A 25,803-nucleotide genomic window follows, 5' to 3' on the forward strand; every position below is an offset into this window, starting at 1 on the left:
GTGTTACGACCTTTCCGGAAGCCAAATTGGGAGGGATGCAGGATGCTATGGTTTTCTAGATAATCGGAGAGTTGGGAATTGACAACTTTTTCGAGGATTTTGGATACAAAAGACAGGTTGGAAATGGGCCGATAATTGGAGGGGTCATTAGCATCTAAGGTGGGTTTTTTAAGGAGGGGCTTGACGATAGCAAGTTTAAGGGGGTCTGGGACTTTGCCGGAGGTAAGTGAGCAGTTGATTAGGTCTACGAGGAGTTTGGATATGGAGGTGGGGATGGAGAGGAGGGTTTTAGAGGGGATGATGTCAGCTGTGTGGGAGGTGGGTTTCATCTTTTTAAGTATATTTTCTATTTCCAGTGTGGAGGTGTTGTCAAAGGTGTGAAAGGTGATTCCATTGGTTTTGGAAAGTAGGGGAGGGGTGGCGGTGGGATTGGAGGAGAAACTAAGGAGAATATTATGAATTTTGTTTTGGAAATATTTGGCCAATTCTGCACATTTTTTGTTAGAGTTTTCTTCTTGGGAGCTGGGGATTGTGGGGGGGCTTAGTGAGCTCTGCAACATAAGAGAAGAGGACATTGGAGTTGAATTGATAGTTGTGGATTTTTGTTGCGTAGAAATCCTTTTTTGCTTGTGTGGTGGCCTGTCGGTAAGTATGTAGCGTGTGTTTGTATGTTGACTTGAGTGTGGGTGAGGGTTTTTTGCGCCAGGAGCGCTCTTTTGCTCTGAGGTCTTGTTTGATCAGTCTGAGTTCGTTAGTGTACCATGGTTTTTTGTCGGTATTTGAAAGAGGTATTTTTTTGTGTATAAAGGGGCAGAATTCGTCGGCTATCCTGGTGTTGATGTTGTTCCAGGATTGTAGAGCTGCGTCTGGGCTGGTGAGGTCTAGGTTTTTATCTGTTTTATCAAAGGCAAGGGTGAGGTCCTCCGACGGGCAGAATTTGTGGAAAGTGATGGTTTTGCTGGAGGTACTGGAGTTACCCTGCGAGAGGTGGCTCTTGGAGAGGGTGGTGTTTATAGTAAGATGGGCGTTAATAATGAAATGATCGGACCATGGTATGGGGGTGGCAGATGGGGTGGTGGGCGAGGTGAAGTGGGTGTTGATGAAGAGGAGGTCGAGGGTGTGACCAGCATTGTGTGTGGGTGAGTTGATGAGTTGTCGGAAGCCTAGGGCCTGGACACTGATCAGTAGGGTTTCGCAAGATGGTGTAATGGGGGTGACGTCTACATGGAGGTTGAAGTCTCCGAGGATGACTGCAGGTGTGTCTGGTTTGATGTTGTCTGTTATGTATTCTATGATGGGGGATGGATTGTGTTCAATTAGACCTGGGGGGGGCATAGATGAGGCAAATCTGCAGGGTTTTGGATTTGAGGAGCCCAATTTCTAATCTAGGGGGTGGGTGTGAGGGATGGAGTTTGAGGTTGAGGTGTTTTTTAGCGGCTAAAAGTAACCCTCCACCTTTTTTATTTTTTCGTGGGATATTGAAGATGTCGTAGGTCTGTAAGGGTAGTTGATTGACGAACACATGATCAGTGTCTTTTAGCCATGATTCGGTGATGGCACATATGTCGGGGTTGTCATCTGTGAGGATATCGTGGAGGATGGGTGCTTTTTTAAGGATAGATTGTGCATTGAATAGAGATATGGCTAGAGATGCTAGGCCTAGGATTTGGGTGAGGGGCGTGATCAAGATGGGTACAAGCGATTTGCAAGAGGTAGGGGGATGGGTGCAGGTAGTTTTGAGGGTGGGTCGGCATGTGCGTGGTAGGGTAGGGATGGTAAGGTAGCACATTTCAGTGTAGGTGGTTTCTGGTCATAGGAGGAGGAGAAAGAAGTTGAGGTGAGTGGGGGATGACTGAGGGGATGTGGGCGGAAATCTCAGGTTGAGGATAGGGGGGGAAAGAGGGGGGCAGGTGTGTGGTTATGTGGTTTCAGGGGTTGTACCTGGTGAGTGGCAGTTTGTGATATGATGTATCAAGAGGACAGTGCGGGAGATGAGGTGGGGGAGGGGAAAGGTGAGATGCGAGGGTGGAAAGGGTGGATGGGGATCGTACTAACCTCCAGAGGTTGGTATTGGGGAGGGGGAGTGAGGCAATGCAGTGGTATTAGGTACAACAATTAAGGCATGTGGCAATGCAGTGGTATTAGGTACAACAGTTCAGACAAGTAGCAATGCAGTAGTATTAGGTATCACAGTTAGGGCATGAGGCAATGCAGTGGTATTAGGTACAACAGTTCAGACAAGTAGCAATGCAGTAGTATTAGGTATCACAGTTAGGGCATGTGGCAATGCAGTGGTATTAGGTACAACAGTTCAGACAAGTAGCAATGCAGTAGTATTAGGTATAACAGTTAAGGCATGTGGCAATGCAGTGGTATTAGGTACAACAGTTCAGACAAGTAGTAATGCGGTGGTAAGAGGTACAGCATTTAAGATAGTAATACAGTGCTTTGTAGAGAGTAAGATTAGAGTGCCCTGGATTAAGAGTTTTTCGGTCTGCCCCCCTTGGGCGCTGAAGTCCCTCTTACTTGTTGGAGTGGTCCGGGATCTCAGGGGAGGGCTGCGCCGGTGTGGTTTCAAGGTTGGCGGTCAACGGTTAACGGCTATTAATCAAGTTTACTTAGGGAATAGCCACTGCTATTAATTGCATTAGTAGCATGGGATCTTCTTAGTATTTGGGTAATTGCAGGTTCTTGTGGCCTGGTTTGGCCTCTGTTGGAAACAGGATGCTGGGCTTGATGGACCCTTGGTCTGACCCATCATGGCAATTTCTTATTTTCTTATGTTCTTATGTTCTCTTTGCTAATAGTGGAGTGAATTTTCAAAGATCTTCACACATAAAAAGAGCATATATGTGCCTAAAATTGCATGTACTTACACACATGCTATTTTATTAACATCGAGCATATGCACATATTTTTGGTTTCACGCATACATTTTACCAGGGAAAAACAAGGAAGATCTAGTGGCACTCTAAGGGGGTCATTTTCAAAAGGGATCGGGGCGGGTTCTGGGCGGCGTCCGCAGAAGAGGAGGAGTCGGGGCGGCACCGGGGCGGATGCCACAAAGACGTCGCTGACAGCAGAAAGGTAAGGGCCCTTTTCGCCGCCAGTTTCCTGACCAATAGCACCACCTTTTACAATGGCACTATTGGGTGAGAAAGCCGGCAGCAATAGCACCGCAGAGGCGCAATCGCTGCCAGCTTTCGCAGGCCCGCATCCCGCTTCGCTAACCCGTCCCCCATTACCGCCGGATTTTCTTAGGTCTACGACCTTAGAAAATCCAGGCCTAAGTGAGGTTAAGAAGTATGCACAGAAATTGCTATTTTGTAAGAGATATATACATATACGTAACCAAACTTTTTCATACTACCTGTTAATTGACTGGCACAAGTGAAATCACACTTGCCTTTGCCTGTTATCTGCAGTTTTTGGTTATGTATGGTTATGAAATGGGTAGTGAAAGTATGCATTTTCAGGCATTGGAAATGTTCATGTGTTCTGAAACATACTTGCATAATTTTGGAGCAGATATACATAGTATTTTATAAAATGTGCGGATCCTGCATTAATCTCCATATATCCACTTATGCAGGCAAATGCTGTACCATGGAAAGATTTGAAAGTTAGGCTTAGTTTGCATTATTTGCAAATAGCACACACTAGGCCTGATTCAACAAGGTATTTTCCCATAGACACAGAGGGGTAGATTTTCAAAAAACGCGAATAGGCGTACTTTTGCTGGCGCATCAGGCGCCAGCAAAAGTACGCTGGATTTTAGTAGATACGCGCGGAGCCACGCGTATCCACTAAAATCCTGGATCGGTGCGCGCAAGGCTATGAATTCTGTATAGCCGGCGCGCACCGAGCCGCGCAGCCTACCCAAGTTCCCTCCAAGGCCCCCCCGAAATCGGAGCGGCCTTGGAGGGAATCCTCTAACGCCCTCCCCTCACCTTCCCCTCCCTTCCTCTACCTAACCCACCCGCCCGGCCCTGTCTACACCCCCCCCTTACCTTTCTCCGGGGATTTACGCCTCCCGGAGGGAGAAGTAAATCCCCGCGCGCCAGCGGGCCTGTTGCACGCCGGGACGCGACCTGGGGGCGGGTACGGAGGGCGCGGCCATGCCCCCGGACCGCCCCGGGCCATAGCCACGCCCCCGTACCCGCCCCCAAAACACTGCTGACACGCCCCCTAAATGCCGCGACGACCGGGCCCGCCCCCGACACGCCCCCCTCGGAGAACCCTGGGACTTACGCGAGTCCCAGGGCTCTGCGCGCGCCGGTAGGCCTATGTAAAATAGGCTCACCGGCGCGCAGGGCCCTGCTCGCCTAAATCCGCCCGGTTTTGGGCGGATTTAGGCGAGCAGGGCTCTGAAAATCCGCCCCAGAATGGGAGAAAAGCCTTAATGAATCAGGCAGACTATTTACTCATAGTGTGCACTTTTTAAAAATAGTAGGGATGTGCATTCATTTTCAATGCATTGGCAATCTGCAACACATAAATCCCTATTCGTTGTATTCGTGGGTTCACGAAATGCATTGCGATCCCCCACGAATACAACATATCATATTAGTTTCATTTTTTTGGCTCGCTGTGATTTCTTAGTGGCGAGAGAGATAGCAAAAACCAGATAGAGATAGCAAAAGAGAGATAGCAAAAACCAGCCCTTTCCTGTGAGTCATAAGTGACCTCACAGGCTTGTCATAGAGTGGGTCAGACAGGTTGGCAAGAAGACCAGAATGCAACCTATCAGAGCTAAGCATTTTTTTGTAATGCAGCCAATCACTGCTCTCACTCAGTGCTCTGTGATGCTAATCCTGATGATGCAGCACTATTTATATGTTAAGCACGCAGTGTGCCTCACACTTTCTTGGCTGGGATGGTCTGGGGAGTTGGTCGCACTCAGAGCTAGTCTGAATGTCTCAAATCTGTATTCAATTGCTAACTACTTTGATAGAATTTTCCATTGAAAAAGATATTTGTTCGATTTGGCTGCAGTGCTGCCGCCAGCTAGCCATGCTTTTTTTGACCGCACTTTTGATCTGAGATGGTCTCTCTGTCTATGCCACTGAGAGAAGCTGCTAGCAGTGGCATTTTTCTGCTTATTGTACCCCTTGGGGTAGGTTGCAAGCAGGATTTGGGTGTTATGGGTGAGAGATATATTAAATTGCTAGCTACTTTGATAGAACTTTCCATTGAAAAAAGATTTTTCTTCATTTTTGCTGCTGTGCCAAGCAAGCCATCCTTTTTATTTAACTGCAGATTGTTTTTTTTTTTATTGAACTCAGGCTGTCTCTTTGTGTTCTTTTAAGCCAAAAAGGCAGTGCACTCACTGGGCATCAGTGGGCACTGGGCAGTTTTGCAGACTCACATATATTTATTGAACTCAGGCTGTCTCTTTGTGCTCTTCTAAGCCAAGAAGACAGTGCACTCATTAAGCATCAGTGGGCACTGGGCAGTTTTGCAGACTCACATATTTATTATTGGGACAGCAGTGCTCTCTGAAGTCAAATCCCCAGTGGGCCTCTTTTGTAGTTACAAGCTTGGTGTGTGCACAATACACTGCGGTCCCAGTTTTAGTGTACATCCAGGAACAGCTTTGTGGGCCTGGGGGCACTTTTGCAGACTCATGTATATTGGGACAGGGGTGCTCTCTGAAGCCAAATCCCCAGTGGGCCTCTTTTGTAGTTACAAGATTGGTGTGTGCACAATACACTGCAGTCCCAGTTTTAGTGTACATCCAGGTACAGCCTCGTGGGCCAGTGGGCACTTTTGCAGACTCATGTATATTGGGACAGGGGTGCTCTCTGAAGCCAAATCCCCAGTGGGCCTCTTTTGTATTTACAAGCTTGGTGTGTGCATACAGTAATCCCAGTTTTAGTGTATATCCAGGCACAGCCTCGTGAGTCAGTGGGCACTTTTGCAGACTCACGTCTATTGGGACAGTGGTGCTCTCTGAAGCCAAATCCCCAGTGGGTCTCTTTTGGAAATAATTATTTTAATTGAAATCCCTAGTAGGCAATGACATTAAATCCATAATGTCAGGGAAAGATAGACGTAGTCAAGTAATTGGGACTGGCAGAGGAGGCACTTCAAAAGACAGTGCCAGTCCCTCATTAAAGTTAAAAAGGGACCTGTTCCAATCTAAAATCTCTGGAGGGGCAGGCAGTTCCATCTGAAAGAAAAATGAAATTTAAAGATGATGCATCGCCACCACCTGTTTCTGACCCTATTGTTTTGGAGGTGAGGAAAGGAGAGGCTGAGTCATGCCAGACAAAATGGCAACACCCAAAAGCAGCAGTGTGACAGCAGACTCGACTTAGCATTGACAATGTAGTGCAGGCACTGTTTACTTCTGATTCTGATGAAGAATCATCTTGTGTGGGATTCTCATCATCAGAAATGGAAGAAGTAATAGCTGAAGAAGGTTTAGGAGGATTAGTTAGTCCTGTCTCAGCCTCCACTTCAGTGCAGCAGGGGAGAGATGAAACTGATGAGGAGGAGGAGGAAGAGCAGTCAGCACAGGCACAGAGTGTGACTGATGCCCCTAGCATTGCTTCTCAGTGTGCACCCACTACAGCAGTGCCAGTATACACCCTGAAGGCTATAGAGAGGGGATCACTAAAGAAATCTGCGATCTGAAGCCACTTTAAAGTGACGGAGGACCCGTGTTTTGCTCAGTGTAATTATTGTGCCAGGGCTAATAGCAGAGGCAAGCAAATGGGACATTTATCTAATTTTGGCATGATGCATCATATGAAGAGGCAACACCCAACAACAGTACAGCTATCTGGGGATGGTGGCAGTACCAGTCAGGGGAGCCCTTTTTCCAGGCAGCATAAAGTGGTTGAAAAGGAGCAGAGTCACCCCACACCCTCAGCCCCTTCTAGGAGTCAGGTGGCAGGCCAGCAGTCCCCTGCCATGTGGCAGAAGCGACAACCCACCATAGAGGAAATGGGGTGGTGTGCGTTAACACTATCCTGGGGTAGGAGGCAGGCAGCCTCAAAAGTTGTAACCAGGAGCATTGGGGAAATGATTGCCCTTGATGACCAGTCCTTGCAGATAGTGGAGAATGTGGGTTTCAAGCATTTGCTGAAGGTCTTAGTTAAAAATTACAAAGTCCCCTCCAGAACCACATTTAGCAGAAAGGTCATCCCCAACCTGTACAACCAGAGTTGCAGTCGCATCCAAGCGCTGCTAGCTAAGGCACAGGGAAGTGTGCATTTCACCTGTGATATCTGGACCACTATGAATGCTGCACACTCTTACCTCTCCCTGACAGCACACTGGTGGGACCTGGCTGAGGCAGGGGCAGGCAGCAGCTCTATTAGTGAACAAGTATCAGGGTGGGGGTGGGCTTTACTGCACACCCACCTGATGGATGAGGCCCATACCTCAGCCAATATTCTAGCATGCATCAGACAGATGCTGGCAGGCTGGCAGCTACACCAGCGAGACAGGAATCCTCAGGCAGGGTTCTTTGTCACAGACAAACATGGTTTCCATAAACACTACAATACTGAAACAGTACTATTAGCGCTGTCAGACAATATTTTAAGAGGCTTTGACACAGGAACACTCTACATCCTGGTTCTATTGGATCTCTCAGCAGCATTTGAAATCATGAAACACAAAATACTTATTGATAGACTAAAAGAAATAGGACTCAATATTAAAACAATAACCTGGTATGAGTCATATTTAAGCAATAGATTTTTCCAAGTACAAATCAAAAACTCCCTATCTGAAAAAATTAAGCTACAAACAGGAGTCCCATGAGGATCAGCCCTGTTCACTATTCTTTTTAACATTTACTTCCTCCCAATATGCCACCTACTCGCTGGACTTGGAATCATACACTACATAATTGAGGACGACATACAACTACTTTTACCCATCACAAACACTATTGAAGAAGCAATGAAACTAGCCAATATGTATCTTGAAATAATAAAACAGCTACTAAACCAAATGGAACAAGTAATAAACATTGACAAAACAGAATTCTTACACCTGGAATGAAAAAATATTCACCCTATCCAGCCTACAATCACAATCAAAAATAATCAAACGGTGGATTTAGCCATGAAAGTACGGAATCTAGGAATAATAATTGACCCAGAACTAAACATGAAACAACACATTTCACAGAAACTAAAGGAAGGTTACACCAAATTAATGGTCCTCAGAAAACTAAAATCCCTGCTAACTCTGAACAATTTCTGCACAGTTTTACAAGCAATGATGTTTGCTAGCACAGACTACTGTAACTCTCTGCTATTGGGACTACCTCAAGTTACCATTAGACCGCTTCAAATATTGCAAAATTCCACTGCGAGAATATTGACAGGCAAAAATAAAAGAGACCACATCACAGGAACACTTGTTGAACTACACTGGCTGCCTATCAAAGAATATAATGCAAAGCACTGTGTATAATTCATAAACTAATCCATGATGAAAAGGCCGACTGGCTTAACACAGCACTTCGCGTACATGTACCACACAGAAACCTGAGATCAGCTAATAAGGCACTACTAACTGTTCCCTCTGTCAAATCAGCATGCCTTACTCAAGTAAGGGAGAGAGCCCTGTCGCTGGCTAGTCCTGTTCTGTGGAACTCCATGCCACTTGAACTTAGATTGCAAAGTAACCTGAAGATATTTAAAACTAATCTAAAACCTGGCTTTTCAAACAAGCTTTTTATAAAGACAAAGAGAAGGAGAAAAACAAGTGAAAGCTAAGTAAGCACCAAATAATCAGTTTTCTTTAATATCTCCAAATACATATTAATATATTAGACTTGAACTGTTTAGCAGTTTTTCAACCAACATTTAAGCTTTAATTATCACATAGATCTATTTATTAAAATATGTTACCGTTCCATGATGGCACATGTATAACTTGTAATCTATACCAATTAACCTTTAAACTCCTTTTTGTGCCTTTTTCTAAACCATTGTGATGGTGATTTAACTTAACGATGGTATAAAAAAGTTTTTAAATAAATAAATAAATTAATTAACAATGGTGCAAACATGGTTAAGGCAATACACGATGGGCAATTTCAGAACATCCGATGTTTTGCACACACTCTGCACCTGGTAGTGAAGTCAGCTCTGGGGTTGGAGTCCAGTCACCAAGAGAATGAATACTTGCATACGTTAATACACAAGTGCAGGAACATAGCAGCGCACTTCCACAAAAGTGTGAAGGTGGGGCAGGTTCTCCGACAAAAGCAGACTGATTTGGACATGCCTCACAAGCATCTCATTCAAGACATTGCCACCCGGTGGAATTCCACCTTTATGATGCTGCAGAGGATAGTGGAGCTGCAGATACCCCTTCATGAACTCTCTGGTTCAATGGACATAGGTGTGCATAATCCCCTAGGGCATCATGATTGGTTAGTCATGGGTCAGCTGGTAAAAATCCTGCAGCCCTTCAAGGACATCACTGAGGAACTGAGTTCCAGAAGTGCCACCTTGGCTGACATCATCCCTATAGTTAATTTTCTGGAGGAAAATGTGGAGGGCTTTAAACAGGAAGAGGGAATAACAGCTGAGGTACTGCATTGTCTGGACATTTTGCAGAAGCAGGTGCAAGAGAGATTAAGGCCTTTAACAGAAGACCACACATACATGCTCGCCACAGTCTGTAATCCCCGTCTGAAAGGGAAACTCACCCTACAGTGCAATTGTCTCTCATTTGTGAAGGAACTGCTGTTAGCAAACATCCATGATCAGGAGCGCCATAGGCAGAGACAGATTAGGCATGAAGCAGAGGAAGAAACAGCGGCGGGCACTTCCAAGAGTTGTGCTAACTCAAGCAGGAGCAGCACTCTGTCAGTGACAGCTACTACCTCCTCCTCCTCCATTTCAGTATGCCAAAGGCATGTTGCCCATAAAGAATCATCTGTTCTGCTATGGGCTAGAGAGAAAGCAGCTGGCATGAGTGACTCTCAGCCCACCCAAGCAAAGGAGACACCAGCACAACTGTCAGTGACACGGTATCTCTCAGAGCCCACAGAGGACATGCAGACAGATCCGCTGGCATATTGGGCATACAAGTCCACTGTCTGGCCACACCTAGCCAAAGTGGCTCAGCGATATCTGTCATGTCCACCAACCAGTGTGCCCAGTGAACATGTATTTTCAATGACAGGGGATATCATGAGCTCTCACTGCTCAAGGCTGGTAACAGAGTTGATGGAAATGCTGGTGTTTTTGAAAATAATCCTGCCTTTGCTTTGGTTTTCAAATTTTCCCTGAGAATGGCAAGATGAATAAAAGCAATTGAAGGCCTTTCAGCAGTTCTAACTGCCTCCTATGCTCCAGATAATTTCAGCACATGTACCTGACCTGAAATGCTGTGCCTATCCATCCACTGTCCAGGCCGTACATCCCTACAAGGGCCTGACCTCAAACGCTGTGCCTGTACATCTACTGTACAGGCCATACGTCCCTACAAGGGCCTGACCTCAAACATTGTGCCTGTCCATCCACTGTCCAGGCCGTACGTCCCTACAAGGACCTGACCTCAAACGCTGTGTCTGTCTGAGTTTAGTTCTAGTATTTCTAATTTCAGTTTCATGAATTTGTGCATCACTTCTTTCCAGAATATTCTTTTCCTGTTTTGCAAAATTTGAAATGTAAGAACATAAAAAACTGACTTAAGATGTTTGGAGCTTGCATATTTCATATGCTCAATAGTTTTCATGACCTTCATAATATGGGCCATGTTCCCAAAATCTTTCTTAGGTGACAACAGTAATGTTTCTAGTACTATAGTAAACTGGTGTCCCTACGAAGGCTTGACCTCTATCCTCAAATGCTGTGCCTGTCCGTCCAGGCCTTATGTCCCTAGGAAGGTATGACCTCTATCCTCGAATGTCCAGCCCTTACATCCCTACAAGGGCTTGACCTCTAACCTCAAATGCTGTGCCTGCCTGTCTGATCAGGATTTACGTCCCTACAAGGGCTTGACCTCTATCCTCAAATGCTGTGTCTGTCCGTCCAGGCCTTATGTCCCTACGAGGGCTTGACTTCTATCCTTGAATGCTGTGCCTGTCCATCCAGGCTTTACGTCCCTACAAGGGCTTGACCTCTAATGCTGTGCCTGTCCATCCAGGTTTTATGTCCCTATGAGGGCTTGACCTCTATCCTCGAATGCTGTGCCTGCTTGTCCATCCAGGCTTTACGTCCCTACAAGGGCTTGACCTCTAATGCTTTGCCTGTCTGTCTAGGCCTTATGTCACTACAAGAGCTTGACCTCTAACGCTGTGCCTGTCCATCCACATTTGGAATGCAATAACATAAAAAGCTGACTTAAGATGTTTGGAGCTTGAATATTTCATATGTTCAATAATTTTCCTGACCTTCATAATATGGGCCATGTTCCTGAAATCCTTCTTAGCTGCCAACAGTAATGTTTCTAGAAAACTGGTGGTAGTTGCACTCTAGTTCATCCTCTGTCTTTCCATAGTTTACAGAGGCACTGTGTAAACTACAAAGTCAACATAGGTTGATATTTTAGATTTGGGCGGGAGATGACATCAGCGCTTCTTTTGGTCCTAACGGCTGAACCCTCTTTGCAAAGGGAACTCTCTGTCTCTGACAATTCAAAATACTAATCCTTCACAGCATGGATCCTTTATTAAAACAAGCACACTATGAAGGCTCGTGCTCCACACTAGGTGCCATCCCATTCCGGGGAGCCCTTTCCTGCTCAAAGGAAAGGGAACTCTCACCAGGGTAGCCAGCCAATCTCTTAGTACCTGTTGACCCATGTTGAACTGCTGCTCACATGGCACCCTGCTCTACATCGCCACTCTTTGAAGGCTCGTGCTCTACTCTAGGGGCCAACCCATTCCGGGGAGCCCTTTCCTGCTCAAATGAAAGGGAACTCCCCGGGGTAGCTGGCCTATCTCTTTGTACCTGTTAACCCATGTTGAACCGCTGTTCACATGGCACCCTCCTCCGTCTCGGCCTTGAAAATTCTCATTTGTATATCTGCTAACTCCACCAGATTTTAAAAGACCCAGCGAGAGCTCACTAGACACCAATGGAAACATCCCACTCTAGGGGCGAACCCATTCTAGGGGGCTCTTTCCTGCGCAAAGGAAAGGGAACTCTCCACGGGGCCAGCCTGTCTTGCCCCTATCAAAACCACAGGAACCTGACTACCTAAGCTCTGCCAGCCTATCTTGCCCCTATCAAAACCACAGGGACCATACTTTCTCCGCTCTGCCAGCCTGTCTTGCCCCTATCAGCTTTCTGCCACTCTGACTTGCTGCCATACACCAGATGAATCACTCAACTCCTTGTGGTGTTCTTGCCACTATCATGGTTCCTCAGTGTGTTGGTGCTAGTCTTTCTGCTTGTTATGTTCCCCCTTCATTGTGCTGTAGGATGTTCATGCCACTTGTCTTGCCACTTTGCCTGCCATGCTGCCTTCGAGGGCTCATGCATCTGTTATCGGTGCTCTCTTTTGAAGCTGTGGTATGTTTTTGACACTCTTGCTGCTGCTTTGCACCTCTGTTAAAACACTCTTGCCACTCCTGGTACCCCTTTGTTGCGACCATCGGTCTGCGATGGCTTCTCCCCGCCTACCTCAGTTTTCTTGCGGCTCCTCCCGCTCACCTCGGACTACTGGCTGCTGTGGCATCTGTCTGCCGACCTCTCCAGTGACTCCAGACTGGCTCTGGTGCTGCTTCCCGCCATGCTCCTCCAAGTTACCATAGGGCGCGCGTGCGCATGCTGCCCTCATCTTTATTTCCTCGTTGGCACGAACCTCAGGGGCGTCTCCCTGAGATGATTTCACGCTGCCCAGATATTTAAGCCTACTTCTTTTGCTAGCTAATCGAGTTAGCAACTTCTCGGAACACTACGGATGGGATTCGCTCTCCGTACCGAATCTACTCTGCCACTCCAGCGTTATCTGGAACTCTTATTGCTAACGGGGTACCCGCTCCTCGGGGGCCTCTTCTGCTTCTTTCAGGTGCTATCAGGTAACCAGTACTCGCTCCTCAAGGGCCCATGTTCCCTGAGTCGCTGCCTGTATCTACAACCCTTTCTACTTGGAAGACTTCACTAACAGTTTCCATCTGTGAGTACAACTACCATCTATTCCACAGTATTGCTTCCCTGGAACCAGGTACAGCCCTCTGTTCCAATGCCAGACCTCTCGTCTAGTGGACTCACTGTGTGAGTACAATACCACTGAGTCTCTCTACTCTAAGGGATCAGGTACTCGTTCCTCGAGGGTCCTATTCTACCTGGGACTCTGTTTGTTTCTCATTGTATATTCATAACTCTCAGTCTCTTTCCACTACAGCACAGCCAAGCAGAGGATTCGCTGTTCCAGCATCCTGGGGGATACTCGCCCAGCCAGGCTCAACATCTACTACTCACCACTGCCACTTCTGGTGGTTTCCAAAACTGTTTAAATAAAGATTCAATCTGTGTTTGTGTGTCCAGAGTCTAGCCTGACATCATGGACCCTCACAGGACTGCCCCCCGTGGGCATGATCAGCTGCCACAGTGTCCAAGGATCCACCCAAATATCAATAACCATAACACCATTTGCCTCTTTATAGTGCCTTAGGCTATTCTTGCCACTTCGGTGCCACTTTGCCACAGTCTAAGTACATTTTCTCGTTCTGATGATTGCTCCCCAGAAGTTTCATCAGAATTGATAAGAAAACTCCAATTCTGCAGCCAAAAATAGGCTGCAAATACTTCCCCTATTGACTTTAATGGGAAATTGGAAAACGAATAAAACTAATCAACGAATTGGTTTTCTATGAAACGAATGCAATGAATTTGGGGTCCCGGTGAAAACAAAAACCAAATTGAAACAAAAGTTTTCCTTCTGCACATCCCTAAAAATAGTGTGCTCCATTTGCCAAATATGAAACATTCATTAAATATTTCATTTTTTAAATTATTCAGTTCATTTGACATGAAACAAAAACATGTTTATTCTTTCCATTTTGCACTTTTGTTTTAAATGAATTCACAACTCTGTAAGTTGCTCTAAATCATGCACTTTTCTCATGAAGGAAGGTAAATAACTAAATTATCTAATTTATATTAATCTCCCTATACTAGTAGTAGATCTTCAATGTCCTTTGATAATGCAACATAAAACAGAGTCCCTCAAATAAATTCCACCTTCTCTTTACCTGTCTTTCAACCACAAGGAGTGAGAAATCATATAATTAGAGGGTGAAAAAATAGTGAATGTAAAATCTGATTAAAAGCAGCCATCTCCAACTGCAATCTCACCCTGCAACAAGGCATTGACAGTCTCCTAATGACAACCTCCTTGTCTACCATGTCTACAACAAGCAGATCCCACAGGGGTCCATTTGTTAGAGGGCAATGGACCAGAAGTAGAAGATCTGGAGATGCCTACCTCACCCTATGGGTAAATAGCCAGTGGAGAATTAGAATGTCTCTGTAGGAATGAACGGTGATTCCCACAGGCCTGGAGACATGAACTAGTCAGAATCCAGCCTTTCTTAAAACATAATCTTTATTCACAGCTTCAATAATATACCCAACATTAGACTGCCTTTACTTTCAGGCAGTGTACTCTCTCTACTCACAATTTGTACTGCTTCGTCTTAGCTCAATGTTTGGCCAGCATTACTCAACAGGAGCTGCCTTCCTCCTGGAGTCTTGGGGCTAGTCTGCTTATCCCCATCTGGATCCCAGCTCTTATTCCCCAATCTCTGAGCCGCACCTGCCCTGCAAGATCCCACCCATAGAGCATACTCTCCTTAGTGGATTTAAGGTAGAACAGGTACATAGGGTAACACTAGAGGCACTGCCTCACATATTCCTCCCCTCAGCTTGGATCTGTTGGGTCAAATGTCCCTTCTCCCTCCTAGATCCCATCCAAGTGAGTGCAAGACATCCCATTCCCCTTCCTCTGGCTTCCCACCAGCTATGCTTGGGAACAAGGAACTAGTGACTTGCTCACCCCCATTTATTAGGGTTACCCTTGACAGCATCATGACCACCACTCAGTGTGCCATTCATGCAGTGTTCATCTCCAGTCCTTTAACTATGTCCTTTGCTAGCTGCAGGTTTGAATTCTACTCTGATTGAGCTTTATGGACTGACTGGGGAACTACCAGTGCTGGTTCCTCTATAACCAGCTGTGCCCACTTCCTGGCATCTGGAATCTCCAATGTAGAGCCTCTACTTAGCTCCTCTGTATCCTAAGTTGCTGAGGTCTGTCTAATCCATGTTACCATTGCTAGTAATAGCAGTGGCTAATTTCTAAGTCAACTTAATTAATAGCAGGTAATGGACTTCTCAATGGATCTCCATGGTTTCCTCCTCTATACACTCTGCAGCATCTCCATCTGGGTTTTCCACAGTTTCCAACTCTGTACATTCTGGCCACTCACCCATGTTGGTCTCTGGCTTCTCCGCAGCTTCACTCGCTGGGGTTTCTGCAGTGCCACCCTCTGGGCACTCCATAGCATCTATTGCTTGCCTTTTCATGCTCTCTTTCTCTCTCTCTCTCTCTCTCTGGGCTTCTCATGGGAGTTGTCTCTGGATTCCCTGTAATGTTTGAGCACCCTACAATGTCTTCCTTGGGACTTCCTTTAGCGCCAACTTCCACTTTCTCACTACTGCCTACTCCTGGGCAGTCTGTGTTGCCCTCTTGAGGGCTCTATGCAAGCCCACTCCCAAGGTTCTTCACTGCCCCCTTCTCTGAGCTTCTCACAGGAGCCGTTTCTAGTAGGGGTGTGCATTCATTTGCAACATATTGACAATCCGCAACATATAGGGCCATGTTCATTGTATTCGTGGGGAAGCAAAACGTATCACGATTCCACAAATACAACAAATCTTCACCGAATTATTTGGCCGTCTAAAGGAGCAAATTTAAACAAAACCCCCACCCTCCTGACCCCCAAAGACTTGCCAAAACTCCCTGGTGGTCCAGCGGGGGACCGGGAGCCATCTACTGCACTCATGCCGTCAGTTTCCGGTATTCAAAATGGCGTTGATAGCCTTTGACCTTAGTATGTCACAGGGGCTACCGGTGCCATCCATTGCTCTACCATATGACAGGGGCCGACCAATGGCACCGGTAGCCCCTGTGACATAATGAGCAATATTCAATATATTTTTTTAAGACTTTTTTCATGTATAGATGATACGCTGGAGGTGGACCCTTGGCTGAGGTGGGGTTGGCGCTACCCGTAGGAGGGATCCTACGGGTCCCCACCATTGGCAGGAAGATTGGGCTGAAGGATGGAGGCCAGCTGGCGATTCACCAGTACCAGCCCTCGTTCCCTGCGGGTTGAGCCTTTGGGTACCAGGGCCAGCTGGACTTAGGTGGGCCTCCTTTTGTCATCGTCGATGGAAGAATTGAGAGGTCAGCCCAGAAGCAGCAACAGTGGAATGAAGAGGTCTGTACTAGGGATGTGCAGACAAAAAGTTTGCGTTGCTAAGTTGATAAGTTGAAGTTGAGGGTCGATTTTGTTCAATATGGACATATGGAGAATTCCATAAGTTGAGGGTCTGTCCATACGTTCACCAGTTCCCTAAATAAAAATTTAAACCCCTCACCCTCCTTAATGCCCCCCCAAGACTTACCAAAACTCCCTGGTGGTCCAGCGGGGAGTCAGGAAGCCATCGCTGTATTCCTTTGCGAGGAGCACGTGACGTCGGCGTCACGTCGGAGTGACGCGGACGTCACGTGTTTCTCCGCGCCTCCGCTCCAGGACCCCCGTTGGACCCAACCGGAACTTTTGGCCAGCTTGGGGGGGTCAAGCTGGCCCAAAGCTGGCCAAAAGTTCCAGTTGGGTCCAACAGGGGTCCCGGAGCGGAGGCGCGGAGAAACACGTGACGTCGGCGTCACTCCGACGTGTCGCTGACGTCACGTGCTCCTCGCAAAGGAATACAGGGATGACTTCCTGACTCCCCGCTGGACCACCAGGGAGTTTTGGTAAGTCTTGGGGGGGTCAGGATGGGGGGGGGGGGTTTAAGTGTTTATTTAGGTTCAACGTATTCAACGTAGCTATGTTGAATAAGTTGAAAATCGCGATGCGTTGCGCATCATCACTTTTTTTAAGTTTAAAAAAAAAATAAGTTGCGTTTTACATATGCGTTCAAAATGAATGCACACCCCTAGTCTGTACTGGAAGAGGCAGAGTCCCAGAAATCCGGGCGACAATAGAACCAAAGTCAGACAGGGGGCACCCGAGCAAGAACAGGCCGAATCCTGAATAGGCCAAGTCCAGGAAGTAGACTGAAGAAGCTTCATAGGGCAAGCTGGAGTCAGGGCCAGTGGCAATCAGGAAGCAGTGGCAAGGCAAGACTGAGATCTGGATGAGGAGAGAGTCAATGGCGTAGTCAGGCAATGCAGAGGTCTGGGCTTCAAGAGAGTCAATAGAGTAGTCAGGTGATGCAGAGGTCCAGGCTTAGAGAGAGTCAACGGTGTGGTCAGGCAAAACAGAGGTCTAGACTTGGAGAGAGTCAACGGCATGGTCAGGCAAAACAGAGGTCTGGACTTGGAGAGAGTCAACAGCATAGTCAGGTGAAGCAGAGGTCTGGGCTTGGAGAGAGTCAACAGCATGATCAGGCAAAGCAGGGGTTGTATCCGAGTGTAAGTTCCAGGATGGTTAGGAACACAACTGACAGGATTCTCCTAATTTGGAGGTCTACATGTAGATCTTCAGAAGTGAGTACTATTGGCCATGCTTTGTACTGTTAGGCTTTGAAGTCAGCATTGAGAATAAAAGAACTGGGTGACAATAAGGCTTAAGTCCCAGAGTTAAATGTCATCTATCAACTATATTAGCAGTTCATAGTTTAACTTCTGTAAAAGTATCATCATCTATTCACCCCCTTGCTATGGCCTAGATTCATCAAAATGTGATGTGTTCTCACAAGAAGGGTCCCACTATTGCAGGGGGGTGTCCCCGCGATAGTGCGGACCCTCAGCCAAAAATATACCATGGTGCATTCTTTTGTGTTGCAGTTAAACACAGCAACACAAAAGACCACGGTGAGCATCCCTTTAACACGATGGTGGCCCCAAACTCATGGAAGCGCCATTGTCTTAAAGGGCTGCTGACCACTGAAAAAAAAAAATGCAAAATGGAGAGTTTAATGGGGGTCATTGCTGACCCCCATTTCAACCTGGGGCCATCGGTGAAGTTGGCCCTGACTCCCCAAAATGAAAAATAAAGTAAACAGTAACTGTACGGCAATGGCCTCCCTCACCAGCCCCCATGATAGCCTCAGCTGCCTTCCCCCTGACTCCAACCAATTGCCGCTGCCCCTCTTTCAGCTCTGCTCTGACCCCTTGATAGCCTCAGCCCCCCTCCCCCTATAGCCATCGGGGAAGGGGCATCAGGGGGAGAAGGGCTTTGCTATGGCTACCAAGGGGGCCTGCAGATGGGGGCCACCACCACTGCGCATTTACTGTCAACTTTATTTTTCATTGTGGGGAGTCAGGGCCCCCTCATCCAGTGGCCCTGGGTTGAAATGCCTTCCTTCCCGTTTGGCTGCATTTTTTTTTCTTTTGTTTCCCTGCCAAGTTAAATGTGCTGCAGGAGCCTCAGGACCTATGTTAGGGTCCTAGGCCTCCTGCCACACATCTAACACATGCCAGGGAGGTGTGATTCATTTTATCGCAGCTGACCACCTTCTCGGTCAGCTGCAATAAAATATTTGCATAGAGCTGCCTAATAATGACCCTCTTTGCATGCATTTGCATTATTCATGCATGTAAATTGCATGAAAAGAAGGTCATTGTAATAAGGAAGGTTATCTGGGCGGGGACATGCAAAATATTATGTATAGCATACAATATTCATGATATGACACATGTTAGAGCCTATTATCACACCGTAAGGCCCTAAAGCAATTTGATAAATTACCCTGTATGTTCTGAGATATTGTATCTTTAAGTCTACAAAATGAACAAAATAATTTGGATTCTTTTTGTATTTTATTAACATTTAGTTATTTATTTGTTTTATGTTTTTATTTTATTATTTTATTTGACATGGATTGGAGTTTATGGAGTTTATGGATATCAATTGTACTTCATTGATTTTATTTGTACATCACTTTGATTTGCAATCTTTTAAGAGATGTGATTAATTAAATAATACATTGAATTTGCACTGAATTGTCAGTGCTGTTATTGTGAGATTTTACACCTATCACAAAAATAAAAAATATAAATGTTCATTGAATGGTTAATTTTAAAACAGGAGATACACGCACAAGTCGCGCTCACGTGTGCCCAGTGAATTTTAAAAACTGCCCAGATGCACACATATCTCCCACTGTGTACAGATCTCAAAAATTTCCAAAAAAGGGCTTGGTATTAGAGGTGTGAATCGTGTAATCGATCGTCTTAACCATCGATTTTGGCTGGGGGGGAGGGAAATCTGATCGTCGATTTTTTTTTTTTCTAAAAATCGTTAAAAATCGTTAATCGGGGGAGGGCGGGAAAACCGGCACACCAAAAAAACCCTAAAACCCACCCGAACCTTTAAAACAAATCCCCCACCCTCCCGAACCCCCCCCCCAAAATGTTTTAAATTACCTGGGGTCCAGTGGGGGGGTCCCGACGCGATCTCCTCCCACTCTCTGGCCACCGCTGCGTTGAGAAATGGCGCCGGTGGCCCTTTGCCCTTATCATGTGACTGGGCAAAGGTAGCGCCGGCGCCATTTTGAAGATTGGCAATACGGCCCGCATGCAGGAGGTCACTCCCGACCCCCGCTGGACTTTTGGCAAGTCTTGTGGGGGTCAAGAGGCCCCCCCCCAAGCTGGCCAAAAGTCACTGGGGGTCCAGCGGGGGTCCGGGGGCGATCTCCCGCACGCGTGACGTCGGGAGCCAGGAAACAAAATGGTGCCGGCGCTACCTTTGCCGTGTCACATGATAAGGGCAAAGGGCCACTGGCACCATTTCTCAACGCAGCGGTGGCCAGAGAGCGGGAGGAGATTGCGTCGGGACCCCCCCCCCCCCCCCCACTGGACCCCAGGTAATTTAAAACATTTTGGGGGGGTTCAGGAGGGTGGGGGATTTGTTTTAAAGGTTCGGGTGGGTTTTAGGGTTTTTTTGGTGTGCCGGTTTTCCCGCGCCCTATTTAACGATACAATACAAATGCCCCTGACAATAAATCGGGGGCATTTGTATTGTATCGCGGATCTAACGATTTTGGACGATTTTAACATTATCTGACGATAATTTTAATCGTTCAAAAACGATTCACATCCCTACTTGGTATGGCCTGGGTGGGGCTTGGATATTTCAGAGCATGGCCAAGAGATGTGCATGTAAATACTTTTGTGCCTGGACATGTACCCATATCCCTTGCTGCATAAGTTTACTTCTGCTAAGGAGGAAGTGTAAGTTAAAAAATAAAAAGAAAGAGCCATTTCTGATGGGTTTATGGGGTCTGGGATAACTAGGGGGAGTGCAACTATCAAACCAGGGGGGTTTGGAAGACCTATCTATTAACTGGGGGAAACTTATGAAACTGGCAATGGCTTGGATGCATGCCCCTTTTAAAATTCCCCAACTTATACAGTAGAAACGGGATTTACGTGGCTAGGCATGCACCTACTTAAAATTAGATGCAAATGTGCATGTGTTCAGTGTATTTTAGAACATGTGCGCATATGAGCATCCAAGTTATAAAATTACTCCATCCCAGGGCACACGCTGACACACACTCGCCAAAGTGCGCCTGCACTCTGATTTAAAAATTACTGTCCCTATGTATTTGTGAACCTGAGGATGCATTATCCATGCCCTCCATTCTTCCAATCTGGAACCGGCCATCCCTCATTCCAACAAGTTACAGCGCTTGATTTCTTCTTCAACCTACAATGACCTGAGGAATTATAATAGGACAATGCAAGGTACGCAGTCATGTTTATCTCTCAAGAAGAAAACAGAGAACATTACTGCTTGCAGCAAGCTGCCCAAAGCCTAAAAATTTGGAGATGCAGCTTCCTTCTATCCCGTGCTATTTTTCTCTCTCTTCTTCTTTCTCTTCCTCTTCCTCCCCTGTCCTCTTTAACTGTTACTTTCTTCTCCTCCTCCTCCTCTCCCCTCTTCTACTTGTTTGCTTTAGTATTCCCTGCTGCACAGCCAAAAGTCCTCCATTTTTCCCAGTAAAACTACTTCCAGTTTGCAGGTGACGTTTATAACATGTACATCTATTAAATGTGCATTCTAACGATGACTAGATCCTAAACTTATTCTACCAAGTTCATTGCAGGAAGATGTTTGTCTAAAATTACCAAACTGATTGAATCAAAAATTTAGTTTGGATACTGTTCTCTGACCGACTAGCAATTGCTTTAATGAAATGCAGGATGTACAGTAACTATGTGTCTATGAGAATGTCAAGGACAGGCACAATCTTTATTTCATTAGTAGGAATTCACAGGCAAGATGGGCTTCACTTTTCAGTGTCACTTTTAAACTCTTTAGTAATTTCCGTCATGAAAGAGAAACTTCCCATTTATCAACACTGAAATAAAAATCCTGAGTGCTGCAATCCACAGTTCAGTTAAAGTAGAATTGTTTCACAATTCAGACAAGATTCTTTGTATCTTTTACTGAACCAACTTAAGAATAATCAACAGACATTGTCGTATGTTTGCTTTCAAGATCACACGGTCCAGAATTTCGGCTCACATATGGCACCATATTTTGATTATTAGGTTGCTCCAATAAGATATAACAATTTACAGAGAATTTCAGATTTTCTCCAGGATTAATACAAATGTAATGCATATAGAAAAGATGCATTATTCCAGTTCACTTTGCTCCTCTCCAGCAATTCTCAGGAAGAGAACTGAAGAATGACTTCTGAAATGTCAATTTTAGTAGCCTTAACTCATACTATGTGACTACACAATTCGCACAGTTTCAGTACTCAGCAAAAAAGAAATTTCAGTCGAGGTTCAAGTGACAGCTGTCATAGAGAGAGAATAACTAATATAATCACGAGGGTTGCAATTTCCATTTTGAGAATCAGGAATCCTAAATTTGAAGTTTTCACATTTTTCATGGAGTGAAAACAATACTATAAAGTAAAAGATTCTTTTTGGAAGCTTATTGTTTGATCTTTTTTCTTAGCATTCTTTTGGAAGTTAGAATCTTGAAATTAAAATTCTATAAAATATATTTAAAAATATATTTTGTGTTCCTCTCCCCTACCACACACAAACGCACATACAGAGAGGTCTGTAAGAAAATGCAGACCTCAGGCTGATTCACTGAAGAATTGACATAATCAAACATTGCTCAAGCATTGCCTAATATGTGAGCACCTCAAAGAATCACCCTGCTTACTTCTTAATGAACAGTGCAGTAACTAAACATGTACACAAAGTGATTTTTAATCAGCAAACTGAGAAGAAATTACTTGGATGCTACAGAAGAGGCTCACAAAGATAAAATATAGGCCTTAATTTTGTAAAACAACTTTTATCTCTAGAGGATCTCTTTATTGTCATAGTCCCCAAATGAGCTACTTGGAAAAATGACAAGAAATAGGAAACAAATTGTTCAGCTTGCTGTGAAAATAATTTTACTTGACATGACTTTTGCTAATTGTTACTAAGAATAGTTTTGTTTGACCTACTTATCTATTTTAAAATCACCGTTATGAATTGTTTTATGAGAAAAGGAAGCTTTCTGAAGATCAAGCTACCATAAATATTGTATACTCCCTTCACTATTATTTTAGCTTTCTTTTATCATACACAAAAAAGGAGACCCAGTGAAATGGTTGGAGATTATCATAGTGATTACATAATAGCAAATTAGACAAAATATAAAGATTGTAAGCAACAGTGAATTAATTCAAACTGTTTCACAAATTATACTGTCTCTCATTCATTTTATTCTGATTTTCATTTATATTTTTTATTTTTTTAAATCAGATGTTACTTATTATTATTTATGCATTTCAAATCCTCCAGATCTAGAATAACAAAGTGAATATTTAGAAATGTATTAAGGAAAAATGTCTACTTACAAAGAATAATTCAAAGACATTACTGGATGTGAGCTTTAGAGGTTAAAGAGGCACCTTCTTCAATTGACATCTGAAAACAAGGGAGATATGTAGAACCAAATGTTCATGTGCAGCATCATCTTTGAGTAATTTAATGGTTAATTCAATAAAATTGGTATCCAAGCTGCAAACAATTTCATTTTTACAAGAATCAATATGGCTATTGGAATTCTTCTCTATTCATCAAGAATAAAAAAATATACAGAATAATTTATTATTATCAAATCCTGAACTAGATTTATCATTTTGCTATAAAAGAAAGAAAGAGAGAAAAAAAGAGAAAGTTATAGAGAGAGACTCTTTATAAGGCTCTTATATAAGTAAATGATTTATACCACTGTAGGAGGATCAACTAGTAACTCGGGATGAGGTTTTGGTGGTAGCCTAGGTTTTGGGGGGGGGGGCAGTTTTACATGCACAGTCAGAGGTATGAACAGCACAGTATACACCAGCTAAGATTTGATGTGATTTGGAGTGAGAAAAGGTACACAAAAATGATATTGTTATGTTTTTGTATAGATGTGAACCCTGGGTCGAGATGAGAGATGTCTCCGCCCACAGGGAGGAGCCCTGTGGGCCTCACCATTGACGTAGGACACAGCTGTATGATAGACTTTATTATGAACGAAGGAAAAGCAAATCCCACAGAGTGGGGACTGCAAATAAGTACAGTTCTGAGCAAAGGTATGCCCAGGCTAATACCACAGATGTGAAGATCCGGTAGTGGCCTGCAGAGTGGGGTATGCCAGGAAGTCCCTTCAGTCGAGTAGATATTACCTCAGAAGTGCAGATCCAGTAGTGGCCTGCACAGCAGGGTACGCCGAGGATGATTGTACTGAAGATGATGATGAATCAGTCTGAGGTGTAGGAACCTGGAAGTGAAACTTGTAGTTGGTATGACAATACCCTGCAGCATAGGGTATACTGGAACAGCTTTTACTGAAGAGAAACGGTAGTGGCCCGAGGCACAGGGTACGCCGCAGAGAAGCTTCAGTAAGGCTGGTATCGCTGAAATCTGAAGAAGGTACTCACAATGGTAGTTCCAGGAGAGTGAACCAAGAATGGGTCAGGTCGTAGCCCAAGGCAGGAAGGCCCTCCGAGGAGCGGATAGCCAGGATTGCGGAAGGGCCCCTGAGGAGCGGGTACCCAAAGTGTCCACACCCCAAGAGCAAGTCTGGAACAGGAAGCCCAAGAATGGAGCGGATTCAGCAATGAGGAAACTCCTTGCTAACTCGTAGTAGCAGAGGGTCGGACAGCTTAAGTACAGCAGTGAGTTGATGTCATCGGGAGGGGACACCCTCAAGGTTCCCGCCATGACTTGTACAAAGGAGGCCCTTGCATGCGCGTGCCTTAGGTGATTCTGGAAACAAGATGGCGGTCGGCAGTGCCCACGCCATCCCGGGGAAGCCGGGGAGGTTGGCGTTTGTTAGCAGAGGCCGCCATTCTTCCTAGGATTGATGGTGCAGGGTAAAAATAGGTGAGCATGAGAGGTCACAGCCGTCTGCGACCCACGGGCAGAACAAATATTTATATATCTCGACCTAGCAGTGTGCATCAAACTAGGTCGAGAGTACAATGTACAAATCTCATCTTTGTGTACCTTTCCTCACTCCAAATCACATAAAATCTTCACTGATGTGTACTGTGCTGTTTGTATTTCTGACTGTGCATTAAAACTGCCCCCAAAACCTAGACCACCACCAAAACCTCACCCTGAGTTACTAGTTGCCCCTCCTACAGTGGTATAAAAAGTTTATAATATTTGTACCTCACCAGAGGTTCTCTCTATCTCTTTGTCTCTCTCTGTCTCTCTCTCTCTCAATTTATGATTTTTCCATTTCAGGCATATCGTAAAGTATAATGCCAGAAGAAGGTATAGTTATTTCCGGCATTAAAAACGTGAAAATGTATGTTATGCTATTGCATGTAATGGTAAGCACCCCTCATTTTAATTTGCTCCACCCTAACTCTTCCCAAACTCCTCCCTTTTTGGGAAAACATTTAAAATTTGCTTATGCATCTCGCAATGTGTTATTTATCATGGGCATTTTGCTGTTATTGTGGGTGTTAGGGCCCTAATGCCCGTGATAAAGCCCTAATGCAATTTGATAAATGACCCTGCCTGCTTTTATCTGCATTAGTAAATCTGTCCATTCTGTATGTGCTTTTACATCCATTTTTCAATTAACTGGAGTCTGGGTAGGTTTGTCATAACTGTTTTGACATATTTCTCAATGTCCCACAATTATATTTCTAAAGCGACATATTGAAAATATGTATTTAAGACAATTGGTAGAAGTGGAGTGTTGGTAGAAGACAGAGACAGATAGAAATGTCATAATCTTTATGCATTCAGAGGGTAATTGTATAAGTGAATTCTCTGCATACATTGTACACTATGCATAGTCTTTACCAAGTATTTTCACAGCGAATTTGCACACATAAGTTTACTTTGAAAATTGTCAGTTAATCGGTCAAGTGAATACGCTCATTACCTCACACAAAGTTGCACCTGCTCTGATCAGAGTGTAACTTGTACGGGCTAATTTATGCACATACGTTTTAAAATCAAATAGAATGCACGTAAGTTGCAACTCTGTCCCAATTCCACTCCCTGGAATTCTTCTCCTAAGTTTATGAAAATGTATGCTCAGGCCTGGATTACACAGGTATTTTTGCAATCACTGGTATCATATTGATTTTCAAAATGCCACTTACAAGT

Source organism: Rhinatrema bivittatum, chromosome 2, assembly GCF_901001135.1.
Source record: "Rhinatrema bivittatum chromosome 2, aRhiBiv1.1, whole genome shotgun sequence".
In the NCBI taxonomy this organism is placed as follows: domain Eukaryota; kingdom Metazoa; phylum Chordata; class Amphibia; order Gymnophiona; family Rhinatrematidae; genus Rhinatrema; species Rhinatrema bivittatum.